The sequence below is a fragment of the Natator depressus genome, chromosome 10, assembly GCF_965152275.1.
Source record: "Natator depressus isolate rNatDep1 chromosome 10, rNatDep2.hap1, whole genome shotgun sequence".
Lineage (NCBI taxonomy): Eukaryota > Metazoa > Chordata > Testudines > Cheloniidae > Natator > Natator depressus.
In genome coordinates this window covers 71,121,834-71,144,613 of record NC_134243.1, presented here as the reverse complement: position 1 = coordinate 71,144,613, position 22,780 = coordinate 71,121,834, and the positions used below count along the sequence as shown (strand labels likewise).

The following is a 22,780-nucleotide window of genomic DNA, read 5'->3' as shown; positions in this document are numbered from 1 at the left end:
GTCTGTATTCGCAAAAAGAAAAGGAGTACTAGCGACACCTTAGAGACTAACCAATTTATTTGAGCATAAGCTTTCGTGAGCTACAGCTCACTCTTCCAAAGAGTGGCCCTGTTGCCGCTTCAGAAAAGGATCTCCAGTTTCAAGTGAATGTAGTGATGGCAAAAGGAGCTGGCCTGATAGCCCTGGAGAACCGAGTCATGGATCCCTAGGACACCGACAAGACGTGCAATGGCAGCGCATCGATGCCTGTCACCCCACCAAAACTCTGACCCGGAGGGCCCACCCTTAGATGGGAGGGGAGTTTATTCTCTATGGCACATTCAGTCTTTGTAGTGAGAAAGTCAACAAGGGACCCTTTTTTTATGCTGACATTTGTTCACTAGGCACCAGACTGAGACCCACTGGCTCATTGCACAGGAACCCATCACACAACTTGTGGTGAGAAGGATTTTCTTTCCCTAATGCCACCCAGTCCTCCTGACACCACATCCCAGCCTTTCCAACCCCCATCTTTTCCCTGGCTGTGTCGCCTTCCTGCCCCCATGCTGCCAGACCCATCATTTAATATTGATAGTGATTCATTCCCACTCAAGACAGATGGGATGGACCTGCAGACCCAGGGCTTAGTTTCTATAGCCAGCCAAAGCGGGTCAGATGCTGGCAGAGCAAGGCAGGTCAGGAACAGCTTCCAGACGGAGAGCGATGCACCTGATAAGCAACCCAGGGAGCTTCCCTTCCCTGCATCAGAAGAAATGGCATGTGACAGGGAAGCAGGAATACTGTGCACTGGGAAAGGGTTGCTTTGTGCCTGTCATCCCTCCCTTTATCTGCTGCCGCACTCAGCTCCACGTTCTTTCTTAATGGTCACCCCTTGACGAACCATATGAAACTTTTTCACTAAGAGGGTGGTGAAACACTGGAATGCGTTACCTAGGGAGGTGGTAGAATCTCCTTCCTTAGAGGTTTTTAAGGTCAGGCTTGACAAAGCCCTGGCTGGGATGATTTAACTGGGAATTGGTCCTGCTTCGAGCAGGGGGTTGGACTAGATGACCTTCTGGGGTCCCTTCCAACCCTGATATTCTATGATTCTATGATTCATATAGCATCGCACGTCACTCCTGTGTCACTGCGCATCTGGGCCGTGAGCAAGCTCTTGGAGGGACGCACAAGCCTGCCAGCAGCAGCCTTCCCTCTGCCATCCTCCTCCCATCTGTTGCCCACTATGTGTTCATAAAGCCAGTCTATTCCACGGTGGCCTCCTGGTGCGGGGGAGGCCTGGTGAGGAGTTTAAAGCGGTCTAATCCCCAGGCTGGATAATTCACGGAAAGAGGATTACCTGCTCTGAACAGAGCCCTTGCCTAAATATAGACTGGCCCTTCCTTTTCATTTCATCTCATCTCGCACAGCGAGATTTCCCCCACTCCACTCCCCCAGCTAGTCCCAGAGGGCTGATTCTGTTCTCGCTTGCCCCAGAGTAAATCCGGAGAACCCCGTTGTAGTCAGGGCAGCCACACTGGAATAAAACCAGCGCCAGCGAGAGCAGAACCAGGTCCCTAGTCAGAATGTCAAAGCCAGCATGACAGATGCAGTGAAATCCCCAGATGCGCACATTCCTACTGAGAAAGCAACTGACTAAGCCATGTGGTGGTTGTTCGTTGGGGCCTGAGGGTGCGTACTTGGAGTCCATAGTTATGGTTTAGAAGATGAAAACTAACTCCTGGGGCACACTGGCTATGTGAAATTACAGCATAGTGTGCTGTGCACATTATGGAGGGGGGGGCACAGCCTCAGCCCCACTCTTGCCCCCTTCGTGCCAGGGTGGCGGGACAAAGGCGCTAAGCCAGGTCTACACCATCCCCCCCTCACAAGCTCCATCATAAGAAGGGTCTTGGGGATGTGGCCAGGGAGGAGGGTATGCCAACGTGCTGCTGAGCTCCAGCAACCTCCAGCTGCCTCAAAGCCCCGGTGGGGGCTGTTGGAGCCAGTGTAGGCTAGAGCAGCCCTGAGGCTGTCCTAAATTGCACCGACAGACAAAGTCTCCGGACTCCAAGACCAGGAAAGCACAAAAATGATGTAAAGCCACCTTTGCCTCCCTGCTGTCCACCCAGCTCAGGGCCTGCATGGAGTAGACCTCAGGGTCAGGACCTGGGAGTGGAAGATCGGTTAAGGAGCTGCTTTTCCCTGCGATCCCAGACCGAAAGGGGGAGGCAATTATTTGACTTGTGATTACAAGTCAAATAGTTGCCTCCCCTCCTGTGGGAGGGGGTGACCTGGCTGTGATTACAAGTCAAATAATTGCCTCCCCTTCTGGTCCCTTACTTATTTATGGGAATAAGAAGAATACCATTTGCAGTTGCATGACTTAGGATAGAAACATCTCAGAGAGATCAACCTCCAGGCAGCAGCCAGCCACTGACTGCCTGAGGTAGGAAGGAACTCTCCCAATATCCATTCGGGAGCTTTACAGCCTTCTTCTAAGCATCCAGTGCCAACCAATGTCAAAGACAGGATACTGGACTAACTAGACCATGGGTCTGATCCGAGACTGCAATTCCTCCGCCCTACAGCTCTGCTCCCATAGCAGGTGACCAGGCATGATGCTGTCTCTTGCTGCTGGCCGGAGTACGCTTGTTTTGGAGGAGAAGAATCAATCTGTGGGTTGCCTGCCCCTTTGGTCCCCGCAGCAGAAAAGGGGATAAGATTACGGACTGCCGAAGACATTATTGTAGGGCTCTTCAGCCTAGTTTTCCACCAAGTTTCTTTTCTTTACAGTGAAGGCAGGCCCTGCAAACAGTGTATTTCAGTGACTCAGCGATGCCCCTCCATCCCCTTGCCCAGACATCCCAGCCTCCCTGTTCTCATGGTATCTTTAGTTCACTGCTAAGGCTCCTTTTTCCTTGCAGGACTTTAAGCTGCCGTAACATTAAACTGCTCATTAGCACGGGAGTAATTCCATAATCTTTTCAGGCGAGACCTTTTTCAAAGACTCAGCTCCTGATCCGGAAAATTAATTTGGGGAATTGACAATATGGGAAGCGGGATCCCTCGGGCAGAGTCCTGGGCTTCCCCTGTCAGGACTGTTTGCAGTCCTGGGATTTTGTACTGCGGCCAGAAAACTATTCAGTGCCAGTACTGAGCAGCGGAGGGAGAGTCTGTGTCTCTCAGCACTTAGTATGGAGAATGAGAGTAGCTTAAATAGTGGCCCTAGATATTATACATCAAATAAGAGCCAGCCCCTTCAGCCCGTGCTTTCTGCCTTTAACTCCAAATACCCATTGCTCAGAGGCGCCATTTTACCCCAGGATTTGCTGGATGGAGTGGGCAGGATTACCACAGGTCACATGGGAGATGGGGGCTTAAAACTTCTCCACGGTTCCCTCCCTTCTGCCTGCCGCCCTCCACCCTTCCTCCCAGCTCTGGATCTATGGTCCGTTCTTGTGGCAGAATGTACAAGAGGCGAACACGTACCTCCAGACCTGTGTACAGCCCTTCTCCAGCTTCCTGGCTCTTCCTGGCAGTCTCCCACTCAAGTATACATACACACACACAACCCCAGGATAATAAAGGCCCTGACACAGATGCTCACTCCTACCTTAGCATAGTGCACTCTCACTTTTGTCCAAGTTGTTTACTGCACCCCATGAAGTGTCTGCGCTCACACTTTATGCAGACTAACTGTCAGTTGCGCGTACAAACTCTGTGTACATTTGCACACATGGGATGGGTGCATGGCTGCTTGTGGGGCCGCACCCTGATGTGCACTTACAAGTAGGAGTGCAAAATCAGAGCCTGCCGGAAGAATTCATGAACGCGGGCCCCATCTCTCCAGATCACTTCCCTGAATAAAGATCTGTCTGAGGTTGGCCTCTGCATTGCAGCACGTCACAGACCCCAGACAGGTGCAAATAACACATCACCTTCATGATAGGTGCAAATAACATGTCCCCTGCCAACTGAGGGAGCTGAATGGCAAACCAGATAAGCACCTCACTGCCTGGTGGCTTTCTGTTTGTACAGCAGTGACGCTCTGGTAACATTCCCAGGGTACCCACAATAATTGTTTCAGCCCTTTCAGAAAAACAAGGGGCATCACCTCAAGTCTCATCTCCAGCCATAGGTCTTTGAACATCAGCCTTTTCCAGCCTGGCTAAGGAAAGGAGACCAGCTTCTACCGTGGTCTGCTATTTTTAAAGGAGAATGAGCGGTCCTAGTAATGCTTCCGAGAGGTCACTCTTATATGGTCAGAATTCTGGAGAAATGCAACCCAGTCTCTGGCATCTGCTCCCAGCCTGCTGGCTGAAAGACCCCTCAAACTCTCTGTAAAAAAGAAGCATGATGAAGATTCATCAGTTCTGGGTGGATAAATCCCAAACAAATGCAATATTTCCTTTTGGCAATGGACTGGTCTCCAGCCAGCCCGGGGAAATGCAACTGGGGAATCAGACACTTGTTACAAAACCTTGTGAGGTGTTGAGCAATTCCTGCAAGTTGCTGAATCCTCTGCACCCCTGTTAACTTCAGTGGGAGCTGAGGATGCTCAGCCTAATGCAGGAGCCAGGCAAGAGACACTGGCAAAGCTGATGCATAAACCCCCATACCACAGGGCAACCTACATTTTCAAATACCCCTGCACAAGGAAGGCATTCAGGGAAGGCTGTAAGAGACTTTCATTCTTGTAGGCCCAGGTGACCATCAGAGTGACACATCCCAATGGCCCTTTGCTCAGCAGAGCCCAAAGCCCATCTGTGAGGAGCCAGTAGAAGAATAGGGTCCTCCTGCAGATGGCCCAGGACTGTAGAGGATCCTCAGATCTGCAGTGCTTGGGGGCAAACACTTTCCTTTTTCCACTGAAGGGTGGAGGGCGACCCTGCTCCTCCCAGCGGAAGACTCTGGAGGAAACTCTAGGCGGTCTCCTCTCCTCAAAGCCCCCTGCCCATGTATCCTGTGGGAGGGGGTTACCTGTCTGGATTACCAGTGATTGACAGGGTAAGCTGGCAGCCTGATGTGCAATTCTTGCAGAAGTGGTAGAGTTAATTGCCAGCTGAGGAGCAGGCATGTGTCTGGGTCTTTTCACAAGGAGGTGAACAATGCAGCACTATAGTATATTTAAATCTGACCAGCCAAGCAATGGGATTAACTCTTTCTCTCTCCTCTTGCAAGTGACAAGAAATAGGAGCCTGGATAGGTATGGCTTGCAGCAATTTTAAAGCCCTGCCAGGAACATCCCTCACTCCCTACCTGCCTTTCATTTCTGCCTCGGCTTTCCATGGGAAGAAAGCCCTCTGAGCCCATGTATTCAGGTGTCATGTGAAAAGCACCTGATCAAAACCCACCCGGGGTTCCCCTTTGCACACAGGAGAAAGCGCTACAGTCCAGGTCCCCTCTTCCCAGCTCTGCTACAATCACTCTGTTGGTTTGGTCAGAGCCATGGGCACACACGTCAAGGAGCCTTGTGATGGATCCAGTTCATGCCTATAGTTTTTATGGGATCTCAGTATGAGGGACTGTATTATTGCAGTCTACATATGAAAATCTCTGCTGAACAGCACCTGTCCCCAGACACATACGCATGTACACACACACACTCAGAGGTTTATTTAACCAGATCAGCTGCGTCAGAGAAACCAAGATATATTACAGCCACAGTTCAAACTGAAAATCTTTACCTTGCCCTCAGTGGCTACCTTTATTCTCTGCTGACTGAAGTAACCAGCTGCTGATTTTAGTTTGAGCTACATTCATGATCCCTCAAGGTAGCCAGGATTATTTAAAGAGGACAATTAACATGCGGATTTGCTGTGTTGTGCCCGGGGCAGGGGAGAGTGGGGACCCTACAACCCACACACGACTCAGCCAGATGCAAACAAACACATCTGTACACCCCCCCCAAGCATATACAACACACCCCACTTATACACACCTCACGCATGCACAGCCCGCCGCTACACCCTCTCCCCAGACATACACCATCAGCAGGTATTTTAATTGTCCTCCTAAAATAACCCTGTCTCGCTTCAGCCTGGGCACCTTCAAGGTAGCGAAAACTACAAACTGCAGCTCATTACCACTCCCAGGAGAGGATAAACAGAGCCAGGGAGGGAACCGGTGTTAGTCTGAATTATTGTTTTGGTCTTGACTGCTCTGACACTGATGATCTAGTTACAATAACAAAGTACCCTACAATCCCTGTTACTTCATCCCAGCCAGGCTGCTGAGCTCGTGCCCTTGAGCCTCCTCCTTTTCAGGGACATTTTTCTTTTGTTTTATTTCATTTGGTTTCCCTATTTCTTCACAGCCCTCAGCTGTTAGCCGGGCACTCAGCTGACTAATGTTGCGAATTGAGGTTCCCATCAGCCATTAGCTATCCCTGTAAAATGTCTGTTGTCTGTTTCTACAATAGCAGGAGAAATGACTTGCTCTTACCTGTAATGTGAAGTTATTTGCTTCTGCTGCTGCTCTGTGCTCAGTCCTGCTCCGGAGTTCCAAGAAAGAGGGCTGCACTGCACAGGAGTCTCCTAGAACAATGATGCAGTCCAGCCAGCCAGTGCATGTTACTGATGCACCAGAGGGGATCCCAGCGGAGGGAGAACAGGGCTGTGTCATACCTGCATCACTGCCCCCACAGCAAGAAAGAGAGAGGGAGGGAGAGAGGGAGTGTGCAAAGACAGAGAGAGAGAGAGATTTCAAGGCAGGCAGAGAGAGAAAGGAAAAGCTTGTGTAATTTAATGAGGGTAATAAAGTAACCAGACCTCCGCCTGAACATTAAAGATTTTCTAGGAGAGTTCTTGGTTACACAGGGGAATATGTTTACTGTTATAACGCAGACACATATTTTGGCTCTAGACTTAAATAGGCTCCAGGATGTTTCCTTGCTGCTTTATTTGGGCGACCACGTTATTATTTCCTCCACCTCCATATCTGGTGCTGCTGGCCACCACCACATCTGGAGCCATCTTTCCAGGGGTGGCTCTCGGCCCAAATCAGAGAGGCTGTTGTTGTTGTGTGCCACGTTGCTCCACTGCCAGAGGACGCTGTCCAGCTGAAAGCCCCTTCTGCCTCCAACATGCCAGGGAGAATCTGGGTGGCCAGATGATGCTGTGCCATAGGAACCCAGGCCCCCTGTTGGGAGTGCCAGGCAACCAGAAGACAAGTTCCTTCCCCTGGTGAAGGGGAAGACAAGAGAAATGGGGATGATGGGAGCGAGAAAGTGATAAGGAGACTGGGAAGGGACAAACATGGGGCATCAACCTGCTCTACTGATTGGGAGACAGAGCACAGAACTGTCCTCGCTTAGGGTATCAGTGCAAGGAGAAAGAAAAGGAGGACTTGTGGCACCTTAGAGACTAATACATTTATTTCCGCATAAGCTTTCGTGAGCTTGAATGCATCCGATGAAGTGAGCTGTAGCTCGCGAAAGCTTATGCTCAAATAAATTGGTTAGTCTCTAAGGTGCCACAAGTACTCCTTTTCTTTTTGTGAATACAGACTAACACGGCTGCTATTCTGAAACCAGTGCAAGAAGAGCTTCACTGTATTGCTCTGGGGTTGGGGTTGGAAGGGAGCAATTCTGCAATTACCCTCCAAATGGCCTCCAACACTGAAGGAGTAGCTGACCCTGGGGCACTGCCAGGCCAGATAGCGCCTGGAAGGGCTGCGATCCATCATCAGTGGGGGGGGGGGGGGGGAAATCTGCCTTCACCAGCTGGCTCTCCACTCCCAAAAGTTCCATGTAAGCTGAGAAGAAAGCCCCCACATTTTGGATGCTTGTCTACATTGAAACTCCAGAACTTCCACCCAGAGCTAAAACTTCACAGGCCTCTGTGCAGCACTTGAACCCATTACCAATGCTGGCCTCCCCTTGAACCTCATCAGCAGAGGTATCTTTGGTCAATCACCACCTACCTCCTAGAGTCCCGCTATCGTATCTCAGCTCAGCAAGAGATCAGTGGGTGTGCCATGGGGGTGCTAGTGTGTGGAACTCACTCCCCGCCCCCCCCGAATCTCTGTCCCAGCCCATCCTCTTGTGGAAAGGGATCCGCAGCAGATCCAGTGTCAGGTAACAGAAGGAAAGGTTTTGACAGAGGAATAACACACGCACAGACTCTCTGCTAGCTCCTGGCTGCACAGAACGAGCTGCCTGTGCCCTCACAGAGCCAGAGGGAGGCCACGGGCTGCTCCCGGATGGGGTTTCACCACAAAGCCCTAGTTTTAAAAAAACGCCTTAAAGCCACCCCTCTCTATTGCATCAGGCAGCATGGCCTAGTGGAGAGAGCCCTGGGCTGGAACACAGGCGAGCTGGATTGGCCTCTGGTGAGCTGCATCACCTTGAGCCGGTCACTGCACCTCAGTTCCCCATCTGTAACATCGGGTTACTGATACTACCCTCCTTTGTGAAGTGCTTTGAGATCTATTGATTATTAATTTGACCACTCCCAGCCCCTTCCCTTCAAACCCTGACCCTCCACTCCCTTTTGTTGTTGTTGTTCTCTCTCTTTTGTCCTTTATTTTGCAGCTGACTCATTCTATTCATTTCATCTGATTTGAATCTCAGGGACAAATTTTTTTTAAAAAATGCCTCCCTTAGTACGGCTGGGCCTGCAAACTATATCCAGCTCTGATCGTTTGCAGGTGCAGTTTCTGGGACTGGGCACACCAGGTGTGTTGAACCCCCAGGCACCTCGGGGCCTTGCGGTTTTTTGCACCTTCCCATTTAGAAACAGAGCATTACATTTGAATGTGCAGTTCCCTTTTATTCTCCCGTGTGTGCAACGCATTCGCTTAATTTGCATTTCTTACATTGCACAGCGCACTGATCCCTTTGGAGTGGGGGTGCTTTAGAAGTCAACTGATGCTTATTACTAGGGCAACAAAAATGATTAGGGGACTGGAACACATGACTTATGAGGAGAGGCTGAGGGAACTGGGATTGTTTAGTCTACGGAAGAGAAGAATGAGGGGGGATTTGATAGCTGCTTTTAACTACCTGAAAGGTGGATCCAAAGAGGATGGATCTAGACTATTCTCAGTGATAGCAGATGACAGGACAAGGAGTAATGGTCTCAAGTTGCAGTGGGGGAGGTTTAGGTTGGATATTAGGAAAAACTTTTTCACTAGGAGGGTGGTGAAACACTGAAATGTGTTACCTAGGGAGGTGGTGGAATCCCCTTCCTTAGAAGTTTTTAAGGTCAGGCTTGACAAAGCCCTGACTGGGATGATTTAGTTGGGATTGGTCCTGCTCTGGGCAGGGGGTCGGACTAGATGGCCTCCAGAGGTCCCTTCCAACTCTGTTATTCTATGATTCTATGATACTATTAGAAGCAAAAGGCTAGGTCACGAGGCCTTTAGACTAGAGAGCAGTGTTCTGCAAGCCAATCTATTGCAGCCGCACTGAGGGCCATTTTGTTCCCATGTCACTGTGCCTCTGACTTCCCCAACGCATTCATTCCTCGAAGCACATTCAGTCTGTTTGCGTGTCAGCTCCACCACGGCCTGCGTGAGTCACATGCAGAAAGTGCAGCACCTTCTGTAATTGATATTTTCCTGAAGTCAGCTCTTGAATTGTCCCAGCCATGCGCTCCTAACTCCATTTTAATGCCACTCAGAAGGAGGCTGCCTGGAAAATAAAAATCCAGGAGACATTTTCCTCCATTGCATTGTGAGCATCATTGTTTCCTACTTACACATGCACTCCAGGTGGGAATGCGAAGCTACTGTCTGTGTTAATGACTGCCAGCGGGATGCAGGTACCTCAAAGAGCAAAGCACAGGGGCAAGGACAAGGACAGCCCCATTTTCTCTAATGCCATATGGTATTTGCAGGGAACCTGATTCTGCATTCCACATGGACTCTCTAGGCTCAGTGACATCAAAGGGAATTTGAAGCCCACAAAGAGGGCAGGCTGGGGGTCCGAGGTCTTTCTATTTAGCAGTGTAAGCCAGAGAAACTATTATAAAGCCACTGAAAATCAATTATCAACACAACTGCTCCTGGCAGATGATCTACTCCATTTACTTCTGCACTGAGGGGAGACAAAGGTATCCTCAGAATATCTCTGCCAGCAGCATCGCTAGGGACTCAGGAGCACTGCGGGTGGCACAGCCAGGGATACAGGGCCACGGCTGGAGGTATGGCTAAATCATCCAACAAAGCACAGTGCCACAGCATGACCATTAATGCTGCTCAGGCTCTTTTAAGTAAACGTGGAGGAAATGTTAATGACAAAGGTCTGTGTCATTCCTCCCCATCCTAGCTAACCCCTCGCGCCTTTGAGACCCATGTTCCTACTCTGGCAATTTCTCTTGTGACCGCACTCCTGGGAGATGTATTAGTCCTGTGTCTTTGCTGCACAACAAAGCAAGTTTTGTGCCTGCCCTCTACCATGTTAGCTCCAACCCTCTGTGAAAACCTACTGTGGAAACAAAAGCAGCAAAAGAAGTTAAGTGGCAGCTGAGTGACCTCCTGCTCGTACCATGTCAACCAAAAGAGAGATAATTAGAGCAAAAGTATGAAGCAGAAAACACAAAGGCAATGCGTATTTAATGAACCCACTGGAGCTATCACTTACACTCCGGCATACTGCAATTAAACATTACATGATGCTCATAAGCTGTAAGTTGCTAGGGGCAGGAGTACTTGGCCTGACACTCAGAGGTGCTGAGCCCCCTAAGTCAGGGGCAGTTGTACGGGCCGTGTCTTAACCATAAGAGTAGCCTAAAATTCCTCCTTACCTGTAAGGGGTTAAGAAGCTCAAATAACCTGGTTGGCAACTGACCAAAGAAACCAATGGGGACAAAAGATACTTTCAAACCTAGGGGGCGGGGAGAAGGTTTGTTTTGGGTTCTTTGTTTCTGTGGCCATTCTCTTTTAGGACTGAGAGAGGCCAGACAGAAATCCATCTTCTCCAACCCATCCGAATCCAAGTCTCCAATATTGCAACCAGTTTCGGTAAGCCAGGCAAGGCGGATTAGTTTTGTCTTTTGTTTTATGTGAATTGTCCCTGTGTTAAGAGGGAGGTTTATTCCTGTTTTCTGTAACTTTAAGGTTTTTGCCCAGAGGGGGATCCTCTGTGTTTTGAATCTGAATACCCTGTAAAGTATTTTCCATCCTGATTTTACAGAGATGATTTTTACCTTTCTTTTTTTAATAAAATCCTTCTTTTAAGAACCTGACTGATTTTTCCATTGTTCCAAGACCCAGGGGTTTTGGTCTTTGATCATTTTGTAACCCATTGGTGAGGATATTATTCTCAAGCCTCCCCAGGAAAGGGGGTGTAGGACTTGGGGGGATATTTTGGGGACGTCTCCAAGTGGGCTCTTCCCTGATTCTTTGTTAAATCGCTTGGTGATGGTAGTGGACCCGGTTTTAACCTAAGCTGGTAAGAATAAGCTTAGGGGGTCTTTCATGCGGGTCCCCACATCTGTACCCGAGAGTTCAGAGTGGGGAAGGAACCCTGACAGGCTGTCTGTTGTGCATTTAGCAAATCATATCTATGTATAATCTTAAATCTTATTTCTGTAAAAAAACATAAAGATTAAGAGACAGAGGGATGCTAGTTTGCATTTCAGACAGAGAAGGCCAGGGAATCAAAACCATGCAAAGCCCTGAAATTCACCCAATTCCTATCTGTTTCAGCGTTTACCACTTTCTCTTTTTGTAAAAAGGGCACTAGTTTTCATTTAAATAAAAAAAAAAAAGTAAAATTAGCCCATTTTATTATTACAATTACAGTGGGGATGTGGTAGCAATCCCAGGCACAATCAGGGCCCCCAGTATGCTATACAAGCTCAGAATAAAATACAGTGCCTGCTCCAAGAAGCTTATGTTCTGAGGCCCCGATCCGGCCATCACTGATCATTTACACATGAGTGAAATTATTCAGCTGTATAACAGGATCGGAACCCCATTTAAGACAAGCCACAGCAAGTGGGTGTAGCCATCAGGAGCAACAGAGGAGGGAGAATGAGAGAAACAATATTAATAGCAAGTAGCTCAGCAGGCCATTCTGCCAATTTTATTTAATTAATGATAAATCACAAGATGAAGAAGCTAAATCTGAGAAGTCCTTCCTGGCCACCACCATAGCTACTCTGTTAACGTCTCCTGGAAGCATCTCAGGAGATGCTCTGAGAAGGGATTTGAAGGAGGGTAGAGGCTTCACCAATGAGCTCAGAGAGGATGTTTCACATACAAGGGGCAGCGTGGAAGAAAATGTGACAATGCTTGGGGGAGAAGAGGTCAAATGGGTGGCCAAAGCTGCCACCGTTGGTGGAGCAATGCGATAAGATACAAGGCGGGGGTACGTGGGGGGCTAAGTTGTGAAGGGCTTTAAAGATAAGGACAATAACCTTGTATTTGATGCACTGGACTGGTGGAGCCAGTGGAAGACTGAAAGGGGGTGGAGGGTGACACGGTCAGAACAGAAAGCTAGGAGGATGATTTTAGTAGGTGTAGCTTGAATGGAGCAGAGGGAAGGGCAGGAAGACCAGAGAGGGGAAGGTATTGCTATAGAAAAAGAGGGGAGATGATAAGGGCCTGGAAAACAGAACTGGATATAAACCAATAGTTCGGGTGGAAAGTGTCAAGCAGCCAGGTACCACTTCTACATCAAGAGGCTGGTAAGGCACACACATCCCCCAGCCCATATTATGAGTCAGTTCAGTTTGGACTGAACTCCTCACAGACCCTCCCCACAATCCCCAGGCCAACTGCAAGCCTACCAAGGAGACACGTAGGGGAAGCAAGGCCAAAATTGCTTCACGAGCCACCCAAAAGTTGATTCTGCTCCTACCAACGCAGGCTGGTGCTAACTCAAGCAGTCACCAAGCTGAGTGCATATAACCTTACCATAGCAGATGCTGCAAGAATTCCCCCCCCCTGCCCCCCGCCCTGGGAGCAGGTAGATTGAACATCCAGAGGGAGGCATGGTGGGGACAAGTTAGTGGCACACAACATCCCAGGGGCAGGTGTGGCACATGGGGTCCCACAAGCGCTCAAGGGTTGACCCAAGTAGGAGTGGACATTGCACCATTTTCAAGGTGTAGCAGTTGACGCATCCAGGCTTGGTCCCTCAGCACCCTGGAGCCATTCTGCCTGCTGCTAGTCTCTGCTGGCAGAATTCTTACAGCCGCTACCACTCAGACGCTAACCCTCACAGTCCCACCTCCCAACACCACCACTATTAATGAAACTCTGCTTCAGAAAGCCAGAGTCCAGCCTTTACTATAGGGAATAGTACAGGGCAATGTTGGATTGGATTCACTGTTAGACTTTAGCAGTAGCAGTAGTAGTAAAGATAATGATGAATACAATGTAAAATGCTAGGTAAGTATAATATCTAATGATGTTTTTGCTGCCCATTTGCAGTCAGATACCGGTAAAATGCACGGGCTAAAAACTCTAGATGTCAGCAACGTAACTGTCGTCCATGTGCATGGGAAGTCTTGCTACCAAGCGATCATCACTCCCCAGAGCAGCAACCAAATTACAAGAGAAAATCCAACGGCAATCAATTAAATGCGAGGGAGCTAAACAAATCAGTGCCCTGTGCAGCATCGCCATCCAGAGGGAAGAATATCAACGCAAGAGGTTTCAGGGGAAAATTATCAGAGCTTCAAATGCTTCACAAGATTACTTGGGGGTTTCGCGTGTGCTTCAGAACTCACAGCTGAAGAAATGAGCACCTGAACCCCAGCCCTGTGATGGCATTACTGCCATGCAATGTGCCCTCATGCCACTAGACCCAGTAGTACAGTGAAAAGAAAATATATTGGAACACGGGTTTTGTCAGAGTGAATCAGAACACTGCTCCATTAACTGCTCCACCCCCCTCTCAATGGCCAATGCTTCAGATGAAAATAACTATAATGCACTTGGCCAGTTGCTCAGTGGTGAACATGGGGGAAAGGATTCCTTCCTGACCTCAAAAAGAAAAGGAGTACTTGTGGCACCTTAGAGACTAACCAATTTATTTGAGCATAAGCTTTCGTGAGCTACAGCTCACTTCATCGGATGCATCCGATGAAGTGAGCTGTAGCTCACAAAAGCTTATGCTCAAATAAATTGGTTAGTCTCTAAGATGCCACAAGTACTCCTTTTCTTTTTGCAAATACAGACTAACATGGCTGCTACTCTGAAACCTTCCTGACCTCAGTGGTGATCAGGGTACGATCTGAAGAATAAAATTTGATTCCTTTTTCGTTAAGTTGATCTGCTGAATAGGGGCAGAGGACATCTCCAGAGAGGGACAAACAATGAGGAAAATACTGGGTGAGAAATTCATCTGAACAAACTCTGCATTTCCCATTGAAATGGTGAGCTTTTCTGACCCTGTTCTAAGACCCCGCTTTCACAAAGCTTAATGTTGGTTCCTTAAATCAGCCCATCAGTTTCCCTTTGATACGACTCCCTGATTGTCACAGCAGCCAAAGTAACGCTCTGCATGTAGGGATGTCGATTAATCGCAGTTAACTCATGCGATTAACTCTAAAAAATAAATTGCGATTAATCACATTGTTAAACAATAGAATATCATTTGGCCTGGGGAACTGCGGCCAGTGGGAGCTGTGATCGGCCGAACCTGCGGATGCTGCAGGTAAACAAACCGGCCCGGCCCGCCAGCGGCTTTCCCTGACGGGCCGCATACCAAAGGTTGCCGATCCCTGTCTTAGGAGTTTCTCTCCGCCTTCAGTAAAAGCTGGAAAAAACAGAAAAAGCTTCAGTCTCCAGGACTTTGAACCTCTGCTGGCTTCTCAAATATAGCAAACAGCATGTATAAATTCCATAGTCCAAAGTGTACACTCACTCCCTGTGCACCTGATAAGGTCCACAGGAGCACTGGCCTCATGCTCTGAGTGCCTTGCAAATTCTTTTAAAGCTGTAATAGAATATAAAGTGTTTAATGTGGACTTGGCTTCCCCGTGGAACCCCAGTTGGCCCAAGGGGTTAGAACTCCATTTAATCCTAGTGCAGAAAAGATTGTGGCTCACGTTTGGAACCTGGAGCAGGGTAATGTGGGGGTAGAGGGGGGAGAAGGACGAGGACCATTAACGTCTTGGGACATATTAAGGGATCCAACCGTGGTGCACCAGGAAAATTGGCTGATGGAGCGATTTCAGATGATCTGAGAAATGGGTTTTAGGGATCAGCAGATATTTTTTTACCACTCAGACACTCAGGTTCCATATTCAGGGATTGAATTCTAGGATGGTCATGTTTGCACTTTTTTCGAGAAGAGTCTAAAATAAGTAAGGAGAAGAGAGAGAGAAGCCAGTGATCACACAGGTTAAAAAAAAAGAGGGGTGGGGGAGAGGGAGAAATATCAACCTAGAATAATAAATACCAGATCTAGGGTACCCAACTCATCCCAGCCTAGCTTTGGGAATAGTCTTCTCTCCCTAAACCAGAGCAAAGGCTGCCCCTTTCGCTGGAAAATCATGTTTGTTTGTTTGAACCAATTCTACCTTAAAATAATATGGGCTTAAATGACGAGAGAAAAGGTTCCCATGCTTGGACTCAAAAACAATCCTCTGAGAGGTTCACAACCCTCCCCCCCGCCCAAACTCTGCCAGTTCTTCTATTCCTAGCAGAAAGGTGAAAGGAGAGTAAAGAGCCCATCGATTTGTAGGTCCATTGAAATCGTTGCAGGCTTTGGGCTGGACATGGAGTGCTATGCTATCCTTTCTACAGCAGATGGCAGCAAATGAACTGGGTTTGGAAGAGATACAGCCACTTTCTACTGCCGAATGCTCTGTCTTCCCGTGCCCAGGCTGTCACTGCTTAATGTTAGACATGAAACAGGCCACAGTAAATTCATCAAGTTCATAATAACTTCAATACACTTCCAAAAAAGAAGTGGAGCTGTCTAGGTCAGTAATGCATCCATTCCATAATAACCTACTAGGACACAATATAATCAAGAGGTCAGCAAGTACAGTAGTGTGGGAAGCACCATATTACCATGTCACCAGATGGCCACAAGCCGTTATTTCTGTACATTTGAGTCATCTGGATGGGCCTGTCCTAATACACAACTGTCATCAGCCCTCACTAGCCCTGTCTCTGAGGCTAGGCCCTGGCTCGTGTTGACATCTCGCCAACATTCAAGAAGGTCACTGTGAAAATCAGAGATGGGCCTAAGCTGAGAAGTTCAGCTCCAGATTCACACTTACCGAGGTTCAAGAGTAAAGTGTGGATGCAACGTTTCTCTTTGGATGTACTATACAGAATCAGGACAGAGCTGAGGGGTTTGGATTCACGCGTGAATCGGAATCGGAACTTACTCGAAGATGAAGGGGGTTTGGATTTCCTTCCCTAGTTTGATTCCATTTGCAACTTGGATCCTGAATGGTTAATGCACTTTATTCTGCCTCCCAGCTCCCCACTCCCAGTTCCCCAACTTCCTCACTCACCGTTTGTGGTTCCAGGAATCTAGAAAAATCAGAACTTCTGTTTCTTAGGCAGATCTGGGGCTCTTCCACCTGTGCTGCTCTAACCATTTCAACCTCTAGGACAGGGTGGCCTCACCAGAACTTTTAGGCTGATATAATGTAGGTTTGATGCTGCAAACTCCTCTACTCCCACTCCTTCTGGCAGCTGTGGGTTGGCCCAACTGTTGCTTTTCTCTGTCCACAGCTCTCCAGATAACTGGAAGTGCTTCTGGGCTCTGACCTCTGCTTATCACTGGCTAGATAACTGGAACCGCTGCTGAGCTCTGTCCATATAAAGCCAAAACAGCTCATTAGAAGAGGATCAAAGACCCAAAGGACACATTACAGTCCTTCCCGCCCAGCAAGGTAGCCTCAACAGCAAGCCAGGAGCACATACTGTTCCTCTCTTTAAACTTTGGATTTCCCTCTTACCCAACTTCAGCAAATATCAATTTCATCAGCGTGATCCTGTCACCCACACTTCATCTAGGTGTTGCTGAAATGGCTCTAAAATATCGGCCCCAATTACAAAACTTAGCCAATTTATACCCTAATGTCCTCAAACTATTCACAATTAAGATGTAAATGAGGTACTGCCTCACTCAGTTGACTTCCCTTGCTCTCCCGGAGATGACAGCAAAGAACACAGTGGAAATGTAAATGAGATACGGCAGAGAACACAGTTGATATTTAAATGAGGTACTGCTTCACTTCCCTTCCCTCGTAGACTTCAGGCCACAAGGCTTATGGACTGCATCTTGTTGTCCAGACATTTGTACAGCCCCCTTCCTCACAGTATCCAAGTGGTAAATCCCACAATTAAAGAAGAGTCTGCTGCTGCCCAGTAATGGACTATTTCTTGTTACGTTTCAACCATTTTAATTAAATCCAATTAATCTCTGCCCCAATCTAGTCCCCTTATGCAGGTCAAAGCAGTGCAGCAGGAATGGAAACCCCCTGCAAGTACCCTGCTGGGTATACTCTAGCCATCCAGGGATTCCCCAGTGAGCCAGTAAATCCAGTTCTGGGGGGTTTGGGCGGTGGGTGGCAAGGAATTTGCCAAAGCATGTTGTATTCTAGTTATCCCCTGCACATGTCTCTAAGAGACTATAGCCCGTCTGTGCAAGTTAGAGCAGCCACTAGGCTGCTGTAAGCTGTGCCTGGGCTGGGGAAGACAATCCAGGAGCCATAACTGGTTCTTTCACAGCTCCTGCCCTCCTTCACCACTCTGCTGCTCCTAGCAGAAGCCCTACAATGTTAGTAGCCTGCAGATCATAGAGCAAAGCTATCAGAAAACAGTCCTGCAATTCGCACTCCAGAAGATTGGTTTCTATGAGACAAAGCATGGGACAAAAAACCAGCAAGAAACAATCTATACTCCCCCAAGTGCCCAACCCCCGCTGAAAGGGCATTATCAGAGACTGTGGTGAGGTCCCCAGGTCCCACCCTGTGAGACAAACTAGTTGGTAAATGTCTTGCCTGATTCAGGTCACTCCTAAGAACCTATTTTTGCAACATCACTACAAGAAATGAATGCATTTACACCTACATGAAGAACGCAATGTTTGAACCATCACGGTACATGTGCCTGACCTGAATAACAGCTCCCGTCTGGATCCTCTGCTTTGTGGGCCATGTGATAGCCTCCCTTGTCTATCAAGTCCACCATTTGGATGGTAAGCCTTTCAGGACAGGGGCCTGTCTCCTATTCGGGTACCATTAAAAGCAACTAAATATCAAGGTCCTAAAATTGAGACACCTTTCAAAAAGCCTTCACAGGGAAATTTCTAATGAAGTTTCTTTGCAATGATCCACAAACAAAACTGGACTTTGAATGAAAAGCCCATGTTAAAAGAAGATAAGAAATGTTGACATTTGTGACAGGGTCGGGCTAGATGGCTATAGGAGAGGAATAGAAGGCAGATGTATTAGCCCCAGGCTAAGTAGATCCCTTTTCCCTGGGTAAGGTAACAGGGAAGGTTCCAGAACAAACAGGAACCTTCTGGAGACAATTAAGACAGGCTGATTAGAACACCTGCAGCCAATCAAGAAGCTGCTAGAATCAATTAAGGCCGGCTAATCAGGGCACCGGGGTTTTAAAAAGGAGCTCACTTCAGTTTGTGGTGTGCGTGTGAGGAGCTGGGAGCAAGAGGCACTAGGAGCTGAGAGTGAGAACGCAGACTGTTGGAGGACTGAGGTGTACAAGCATTATCAGACACCAGGAGAAAGGTCCTATGGTGAGGATAAAGAAGGAGCTGGGAGGAGGCCATGGGGAAGTAGCCCAGGGAGCTGTAGCTGTCGCACAGCTGTTCCAGGAGGCACTCTAGACAGCTGCATTCCACAGGGCCCTGGGCTGGAACCCGGAGTAGAGGGCGGGCCCGGGTTCCCCCCAAATCCTCCTAACTCCTGGTCAGACACAGGAGGAGTCGACCTGGACTGTGAATTCAGAAAAACAGCCAAGCTGAGGGCTGCCGTGAAGCTCCAAGGCGAGCAAATCCGCCAATAAACACAAGACCCACCAAGGTAGAGCAGGAACTTTGTCACACATTAAAGAACCATCATATTTTCCAAAGCTACACCCTCACACATATACTTCTAATAGATGAAAGGGTAGCAGGAGATAATACACATATACTGACATACAATATTGAAATATAAAATGAAGGAATGTTAAATGGTAAGATTAACAGCTTCGTTAGCTATATTTTAATGATTTGTAAAAAAAAAAATGGTTTGTTTACCTGCCATGTCCACAGATTCAGCCAATCGCAGCTCCTACTGGCCAGGGTTCGCTGTTTCAGGCTAATGGGGGCTGCGGGAAGCGGTGCAGGTTGAGGGGTGTGCTGGCCGCCTTCCCGCAGCCCCCATTGGCCGTGGACGGTGAACCGCGGACAGTGGGAGCTGTGATCAGCCAAACCTGAGGACACGGCAGGTAAACAAACCGGCCCGGCCCGGCAGGGGCTTTCCCGGACAGGCCACATGACAAAGGTTGCTGATCCCTGATTTAAAATGATATTATTGCTGGCAAGATAAGCAACATGTTGTGTTGGAAGGTGTAAGTGAGAGATACACAAACATGTCATGATAAATAAAAATTCCCTTTTCTGGGAAGGCTCAGACACAGGGTCACCCAGGACAACTCAATCCAGAAAACTGTAAACCCAGCAGGAAAAATGCAGAAGTTGGGCAACTGAAGTTTGTGTGTGTGTGTAACCCACACACCTCCTGGGTGTGGGGTTCTGTCCCATCTAGTGGCACCAAGACCACTTAGAGAGAGAGAGAGAAAATGAGTCTGCTCTGCAGCCTTAGCTAACAGCCAGTTGGCTTTTAGCTCCTGCAGTAGAGGTTCATACACTAAACTCCAGAGGCACTAGGTTTGATCCCGCCCAGGGTCTATCAGCGTTACACATGCATAACGTACAGGTTACCTAAAACCCAAAGGGTTGACATGCTGGAAGCCTATTGGATAAAGATTAAGTAATGCGTAATGCAGAAATGTATAAAAGCCTCCAGTGAACATGGGCTCAAAGTGGAGAAACACCAGCCCCAGGACTGAAGGACCAGACCAAGGGATTCAGAGAAGGAAATGACTATCATAAAAGGTGGAAAGAAAAAAGAAAAGGAGTACTTGTGGCACCTTAGAGACTAACCAGTTTATTTGAGCATGAGCTTTCGTGAGCTACAGCTCACTTCATCGGATGCATAGCATATTGCTATGCGATGAAGTGAGCTGTAGCTCACGAAAGCTCATGCTCAAATAAACTGGTTAGTCTCTAAGGTGCCACAAGTACTCCTTTTCTTTTTTCTTTTTACGAATACAGACTAACACAGCTGTTACTCTGAAACCTGTCATAAAAGGTGAAAGGATTTCCTGGTGCTTCAGAATGTGCTTACCAATTCCGTCTTGTCTGTTATTATTTATCTGGCATAAATGTAAGTCCAGACGCTTTAAGTCACAATAATTATGTACGGAACTGTATAAATAAAGGGAAAAATTGAGTAATTGTGGACTTGTGACTGAGTTCCCAACTTTTACACCCAGCATTCCCATGTGTTTTACTGTGCAGCGTGTAGCACACCTGTGAGTTCTATGAACTCATGCTGAGTAATAATAGGGATAAGAAGGATTGTGGTATCAGTCCAGGCTCACTATTCAACATGTAGGATACAATAGCCTGGAGCTCTTAAGTTCTCCTAAGTAATCTTGGGGCCTTAGTCTTTCACTCCTGGCTCTTATCTGATCCTCCACTGCACCCGCGTGGTGCCAACAGTCTACTGACAGTCCATTGGATTCAAGGATACTGTGCCTGCATCACCCAGCAAGCATGTTCTTCCTGGATGTGACAGAGTGTGTGCACTGCTCACAGATGAAGCTAGAATATTCAATAGCAAGGCAGGTTCATTTTGCCTGGCTGTGTTTGGATCAAGACTGTCTCCAGCTGTTCTCAGCACAACAGGTGAGCTCTCCTTGGAACATTTGGCAGTGCGGAGGTGTATTTTACCTGGATGTAACCAGATACCTAGCAGATAACAGGTGTATTTTATTTGGATGTCCTTGGAATATTAGGCCACAGGCTGATAAAATACGATTTCCCAATTCCTTCATGAGGATAAAATTCTCTAACCTCACATTAAATGTCATGAAAGTTCCTCATTTGGGAATATGAGTAACATCTACATTCAAATCAACATAGGTAGCACGTGTGAGAGAGAGGGAGAGGGATGGACTCATGGTCATCAAATGACACAATCAAGGAAGAAGGCTTATTGGTGAAAAAAAATGGCCTGATATAGAGGGGAAGTGAAGACAACCATAAAAAATTATATATAATAAATGGAAGAAAAGGGAAGTTGATAGTAATAAATTTAAATAAGAGGTTAGGAATTGTAGAAAATTGATCAGGGAAGCCAAGGGACACAAGGAGAAATCTATGGCCAGTAAAGTTAAGTGCAATAAGAAAGAGTTTTTAAATACATTAGGAACAAAAAGAATCCTGACAATGGTACTGGTCCATTACTAGATGGAAATGGTAGACTGATCATAATAATGCAGAAAAGGTAGAAATGTTCAATAAATATTTCTGTTCTGCATCTGGGGGAAAAACAGATGATATTGTCTCATCATATGGTGATGATCAATCTCTTTCCATTCCACTCTTATCTCTGGAGGATATTAAACAGAAGCTACTAAAGTCAGACATTTTTAAATCACAGGTCCAGATAATGAGCATCCAAAAGTTTTAAAAGAGCTGGCTGAGTTGATTGCTGGACCATTAATGCTGATTTTCAATAAATCTTGGAGCACTGGGGAAGGTCCAGAAAACTGGAAGAAAACTAACATGCCAATTTTTACAAAGGGTAAGTGGGATGACCCAGGCCTGTCAAGCTGACATAGATTCCAGCCAAGATAATGGAGCGGATGATACACGACATGATTAATAAAGAATTAAAGAAGTGTAATGTAATTAAGACCAATTAACATGGGTTTATGGAAAATAGATGCTGTCAAATTAATTTGATATCTTTTTTGATGAGATAACAAGTTTGGGTGATAAAGGTAATAGTGGATGTTTTTCTAAAAGAGCTGCTCTAGGAATTATTTGGGGGACATTCTATGGCTTGTATTACGCAGGAGGTCAGACTAGATGATCCCAACAGCCCTGTTTCAGCCTTGGGATATATGATTGGCACCTGTACAAAAAAATACATTCAATTTCTGCACCTTATGACTTTCCTGCCTGGTCAGAAGATTTCAGAAGTCAGCAACAGGCTCAGCCAGACTGCCCTGATCCTTCAGATTTTTTTCATAAGGGCACTCACCTTAGAACCAGGCAAATGGTCTGCAGTGCCACGAATTCACTCCAACAGCTTGTAGGGGATTCACAGCTCAACTCCTTGCCTTGTTTCAAGCACTTTTGTGTGCAGCCTCTTATTATTATTCCAGGGAGACTTCGCAGAATTTATCCGCCATTCTGGGGACCTAAGCACATACCACGGTCCCCTCATCTCCCTCCACCATGTGTGCATCTGCCCAGCTGTGTGGATGTTTCATTTCCAATGCTCAGGCTTTCCCAGAACTGAAAACAATCAGCTTCTGTGCTTCTCTCTAGGCACTGAGCTTCATTATGTAGAATAGAAAGAGAGAGGGAGGGAGGGGCTCTGCTCACAGTGCTTAAAATCTCTGACATTTTGCTCTTGGCTGGCCTGACCATACATGGCAGACCTAATGCAGAATGCCCTCTTGGACTCTTTTCTAAACTCTTCTTTTTAATCCCTGTGTGTCCACTGCCTGCAGATGCTTAGAAATGGTTGGGAAAGTTTTGCCTGAGCAAATCTATAACGTGTTTTCATCCTGG

The 22,780-nt window shown here is 47.4% G+C and overlaps 1 protein-coding gene across 4 annotated transcripts in view; it reads right to left on the bottom strand.

Moving 5' to 3' along the window:
- The window catches only part of SV2B (synaptic vesicle glycoprotein 2B), a 111,589-nt gene extending 89,323 nt beyond the window's left edge, over positions 1–22,266 (bottom strand). The window contains exon 1 of one of the 4 annotated variants that reach the window (XM_074966500.1): positions 22,245–22,266. The gene's annotated coding sequence lies outside the window, so the exon portion shown is untranslated. Of the gene's footprint in view, positions 1–4,093; positions 4,115–6,423; positions 6,660–22,244 lie in introns of those variants that run through there. The other 3 variants (XM_074966502.1, XM_074966498.1, XM_074966501.1) reach the window with 3 other exon arrangements.
- Between the last annotated feature and the right edge of the window lie 514 nt (positions 22,267–22,780).